Here is a 6,661-nt window from a genome sequence, read left to right as displayed (position 1 = left end):
CATCAAGGTGAACAATGTTTACTAGAGGATTAGTATCCAGGAGAGAGAGCTAGGTGGCGGTAATAGTTGTTCCGAGGGAGTGTGTGTGAATCGGAAGGGGTGTGGTGGTATACCAACGTAGAGACCTTGACCGAGTATGTGCGTAAGCGACGCAGCGAAGACGGTTGCAAACATTAGTATGGAAAGAAAAAATAAAAACACCGCAAAGTTGTTATGGTTAGGTCACGCAATACGGGGTTTAAATACGTCATACGAAAAGTTTATGTTTGTATGTATTTGCAGAACGTGTATACAATTGTTAAAACGCTAAAATCAATATTTCGTCTCACAATAATAATATTATTATTAATATCCTAATATGATTCGCACGACATACAGAGTGTTCTATTAAACATATGAATGTGCGTGGAAGGGGTAAGGATAAGATTGAGGTCCATGCTAAATCCTCTTAAGAAGCATTTGTTGCAATAACAAAACCAAAAGCCTACTTAATGAAACATTTTCAAAAGAATTCACCTTGATTACACAATATTTAACTACTATGTATTTATAAACTTTTAATTATTCACTTTGACTTAATGACAAGTCGGTTTAGTTTTTATAGAATGAAGCTATATGTATTCTTTGTAAAAATGTATATAAAAAGATCCTCAATGGAGGGTTAGAACCCCTCAACTTGTGCACGGGCCTGAATCTGCATCTATGTTTTCCAAATGATAAAACTATTAAATAAATAAGACCTTTAAAATAAAAATTATTCCTAAACGTTAAGAAACTTTAATGTACTCAGATGAAAATAATTCAGTAGTCCCCTTAACCATGCTTCCTCTCATCAATCGTATTTTTATAAATGTATACACAATATGTTTTTAAATTTAAAAAATATTTTAATAATAAACATGTTATCACGATTAAAATTTCATTTTTGAAATAAAACATTGAATAACTATATAATATTTGTATAGTTGATATCAACCTGCATTTTCTGAACCACTGATTCTTAAGTATTTATAATTTTATTATATAATTAATGTAAGCATAAATATGTTATACCTAAGTAATTGTAACCGTAGTTTTCAACTATTATGGTAAAAATAAAATATTTGCCTCTTTTATAGTTCGTTTCTATGTGCATCTGATAACTAATCAATATGAAAAAATACACAAATTATATACGTATGTACAGTGTACACATTTATATATGATGACCTAGTAAAAATAAGACACTCTCGGCAGCAGCCAATTTTCTTTTTGTACCTACTGTGTAGCATGGCTTATTCTAAGGATTTTTACTTACTGCCTAAATGCACTGAAAAGTTTGTTTTATGATAATTGGATTATAATACTTATCCCCTCCCCAAATAAATTGTATATGGATACTTTAGAATTTTGGCCATCGCGTGGTAAAATATTAAAAAAAATACGGATCTTTTCCGTTATACGTATACCACTATTTAAATTTAAATTTCATAAATCAATCAATCATCGAAGTAGCAAAGACTAAACTTAGACAATTATTATTTATTAAGTACTAGGTTTATAAATTATACAAATTTCAAATACTCAGTAGAAATTCAATCATTCTATAAGGAAAATTATATTTTTGTAAGGTGCCCATATTCATAATGTCCACTGCCCTTTTGATTTTTCCTACTACCTAATTTGGGTCGTACTGCCCGTTAGAATAAGATCTCCTATATGGGTATAGATAGTTACAGCCTATATGGGGTAAGTCTCGAGCTACAAACGTGACAATACAGTGTGGGCCCAATAAATATTCCTGTTGCAAAGCATGAGAATGCAATTTTAATTCTAAAATTATTTTTTTTTGATTTAAACGTAGTGCGTATTACATATTTTATAGAGTATTTAACGTATTTACTAATGTACACCGATAAATGACGTAAATATGTATATACATGGTAATTTTCAGTAACACCACCGACTAAAACCATAAAACGTTAGTTATTACTGTTGCATGCATAGACATATAAAAGAATTTCTTATATATGTCTATGGATGAGCCGCACTAACACTAATAATCATTTATAGCGCACACACATGTACAGTTCACACGCACACACTAATAATATAATTGCCTAATATTCAGTGGCGCACACAGGGAGGGTCAGGAGTGTCGACTGATACCCCTCAGAGAATTGGTGGATGACTAGTTCTGTGTAAACTTGTATGAATATTTGTTTAATTTAATACTAACCAATTTTTTAGCTATCGAAATCAACCCTTATAACTTTACCCTAGAACTAAAGCGTTACATGAGAATAAGCAGTAGGGCACGATCCCAAAAATTATGCTATTCAAACTTATAAATTAATACCCAGAAAAATAACTAGTATTAGGTTTATTTTTAAAAAAAATTTATTCTTTGTATCTTTATTAGTAAGAAAAAACTTAAAACACCCTAAAATTTAGATTTACACTATGTCTGAACTCAAATTTTACTTGGGGGAAGGGATACCTCGAAATATATATTTTCGACACCCTTGTCAAAAATCTACTGTGCGCTACTGCTAATACTGAACCCCTTTAAAAACAATCTCAGGAAAGCAATTTAAAGTATAAAAAATGTTGTCAAATCATGTATAAATTAATGAGTGACTTTATGTGGTTGGAGATGATACTATGAGGACTAATAATACATTTCAGTGGTATTCAATGCAATTTATTTAAAATGCGAGGTTTTTTTTTTTTTGACCACACTTTTACCAATTAACATCATTATTGGGTATAACAACTTACTAAAATATTGCTTTGCTAAATCTTTTTTTTTCTTTTGATTTCAATCATTTTTGACTAGTAATTATTAATGACTTATATAATTGTATGTTAAATAAAGAGTCATGACCCGTAATAGCTCTAGGCCGGCCCATGTGGATCCATAGGCTAGCTGGCCTAAAAACTACTTTCTAAATCTAGGGTTAAGCAAATACATAATCCTGTCCTCCCCCCCCCCTCAAAAAAATGACATCCCTGATTGTGATCTCCAAATTTTAAAACCGTTTTAATATTTTAATTATTAATAAATTTAATTATATAATATTTAATAATTTAAAAATAATCGAACTTTTAAGTTAAAAATACCGGAAACTAAACGTCTTATGGGTAGGTAAATAACAATATAACTCCCAGGGACTAATTTTCCTATCTTAATAATAAACGGCTTCAAAATTTTCGTGGACTCGTTTTTTCGACAGAAAAAAAACAGCGGAGGCGAAACGAAAATTAGGGCTGAAAATATATTAAAAATCTATATACCAACATAAACATTTTATAGAGTAAATTTCATAATATTTCTTCAATTTTTATGCTTTTTATAGTTATTTGAAATTTAGAAATAGTGTTATAAAATGATAATCAAAAATATTCAAAAAGTGATATTTTTGTGTCTTTATGAAATATGATTTTTTCGCTAAAAGATCAACTTTTTATAAACTGATCCACCCGATTAACCTCTTTCACTCAGAATCTTTGAGAGTAATGGCACATTGGTCTCAACTTTAAAAAAACCCATTCCTATAACTCACCCGACTTAGGAGTTTTGCTTTTTTTTTTGTTTATCGAATTAAATGAGCTAATTTAACTAAATTGTAAAATAACTTGTATTGAAATTTTTATGTATATTTTACTATAAAAATATTCAAGAATTTTGTGATTTTTCTCGAATTCAAAATTCAAATGCTTATAAAAAAAATTAAAATTAATTATTTCCCTAATAAGAAATAAGTGATTTTCTAATAATTGAGAATTAAAATAAAATGAGTTGTATCATTATAAATACTATAGTATATACAAGACCACGTTTAGGGGGGGGGGGGGGTACTGGCTACAACTGCCCCGGGTGCCAAAATTTTGTGGTCGGAAATTTGCTCACTTGTGAATTATTGAACTTTTAAAATTATCTTATAGTTGTATTATTTTAAAATTATTATTTTTTTTTGTTTTTAATAACAGTATCGTAAATTAATGTTAATGTATTATGCTGTTTGGAATTTAAACAACTATGAACTAATGTATTTATAACAATAGAGCTATCAATGATCCAGAATATCATTAATATACCTAATATTAGTTCCCAAATTTGTTATGATAATGTCAATAAACATAAGTTATTTATAATAATACGGCGTATTATGTTTTCGCGTGTGGTGGCGTGCCTACTATACAAAAACAACATTGATTTTAGAATATCTAAAAGGTTCATGAGGATCTATCTCTTATATTTTCCGTGGGTAGGCTCCTTAAAGGGGTGCTAATTTTTTTGCGCTGGGGCGCAAAATGTCTAAATGTGGCACTGAGTATAAATAATACAATATGTCTTCTCTTCTTCTTCTTCTTATATGGCTTCTAGCGATGCATTTAAAACTATCGCCGCTTTCAATACACTCTTCTTTCTTTTCTTTCTTAATACAATTTATATAATATAATATTTATAATCAATAGTTCTATGAAGAAAAAAACGCATTACGACGTACGGGTAATAATAATCGATAAATTGCTTGTCCGTCATTTACGTGAAAAGTACTATACGAGTATGGCGGTACACACATGCGTTATTTATTTTGACGTGTAGCACTGCTCCGTCACCTATCAAATGGTGCGATGTTAGAACGATTATAATATTGCAACGACAATTGTGTCGATACATAACGCGAAGTGACATATAACTTCCCTCATTATAAAAGTGTACAACAGAAAACGGGTAGTTATTGCATTTTTAGTTTATAAAAACTATTTGTCAAAGAAAAACAACAAAACAACAGACCAAATTAGTAAGCCAATTTCTAAATTAAACCTAATTAAGGAATTATACAAAAGCTTTAAGTACAAAGGATTTCTAAAGTCTTTAGTAAGTATTTCTGTTTATACGAAATCGTAAATCCCAACGTCTTATACGCTTTATTGACAATCATTTTATGATTTATTTTAAACGATAAATCGGATTCAAAACAAATACCTAGATCTATGATAGAATAACACCTTTCAAGAGGATAGTTATCAATTTGATAATTATATAATATCAGGGGCGTATTTAGGGGAGGGGAGGGGGGTGATATGGGTGTTAGAACACCCCCTATCGACCATATTCTATGTTAGGTACTTCATTAAATTACAAACTTACAGTATAATTTGAATAAATGTTATATACAACTTGTTGATTTTATATACACTGTCTTAATATAATAATTTTCAATAGTATAATAATTTATATAAATACATGGTATACTTGCTGATGGCCTGACATCCAATGATTTTAATACAATTAGAAAAGTAATATATAGAAGTAGATGTAAAGTTGTTTCTTTTTTGCCAAGTAACATAATTGAAGGACACATGGTTTTAAATACATCTGAAACGGTAACTTCAAAAAAACAAACCGTTTGTTTTAATAAATAATCAGGAAAAATATGTGATTATTTTTTCTTGCAAGACTAATTTAATATTTTTAAATACAGTGGACACTATTTATATGGATGGAACTTTTAAATATTGTGTGCGATTTTTTACGTAAATATTTATCATTCATGGTTTTCGCAATGGGCATTATATACCGTTAATTTTTTGTCTGCTTCCTGATAAAAAGTATGAAACATACTTACATACGCTTAACGCGATTATTGATAAATTTAAAGAAATTAACTTGAATATTTCACCTAAATATATAATTATTGACTTTGAACCGACTATACATTCAGCTGTTAATGAAATATAGCATCTATCAACGAGTATTAGATGTCATTTTCATCTTACACATGCGTGATTTCGAAATATTCAAAAGTACGAGTATGACTTAGCTTCAGATTATAAAAATAATTCAGACATTGGCAAATTGACACTTTTGTTTTATTATATTTAGACCCCTAAGAAGTGTCTAGTTGTTTTGTTGAAGATTTGATGCCGGAATGCCCAAATAACAATATAGTCACTAATTATTGTGATTATTTAATACATTTCTGAGAATAGTTCATTTACTCCTTGTTTATGGGCATGTAATTCAACAAGTAATCGGCTTACGACGAATGCGTGCGAGTCGTTTCATTCGTTCTTCAATGACCATTGTTATTCCAATTCTCCATCAATATTAAGTTGGTTACATGTTGTGAGAAATGTTGTCCAAACAGATTCTTATATTAAAATCAATAGATGCAAATATAATTAAAAGGCAAGTACACAACCAGAAACAAATAATGCATTACCGATCAAATTAAATTATTCGCTTTGAGTTCATTAAAAGCATGTGTAATAATTTTAAAAATAATGTGGTTATTAACAAATATATTTTGAACGAAATTAAAACCTTAAATAATTTTATTGTATGTGTAGATTTTTTAATATGTTTTTATTAATATTGTGGATTAAATTTTAAATTTTAGCAACTCAAAACTCAAAAGCAATTTTTTTGGAGAACAAACAGTATCGCCTCCTCGTGTTCTCTGGGTAACGCTAAGTGATACTCAAATACATTGGCATCAAACTTCTAAAATTTTTTCCTCAGGCCAAATAAAAATACAACAGCCTCAAGCCTATAATTTACTTTGCATAGAAAAATAATTTATGCTCTCAAATTACAAGTATTAAGAATGATTCATACTAGTCAGACACAAACCAACCGACACCGTACCGTACTGTTCTGCAAAATATT

Source organism: Sipha flava, unplaced genomic scaffold, assembly GCF_003268045.1.
Source record: "Sipha flava isolate LNK unplaced genomic scaffold, YSA_version1 224_pilon_pilon, whole genome shotgun sequence".
NCBI classification, from domain to species: domain Eukaryota; kingdom Metazoa; phylum Arthropoda; class Insecta; order Hemiptera; family Aphididae; genus Sipha; species Sipha flava.
This window is presented reverse-complemented; position numbering follows the sequence as displayed.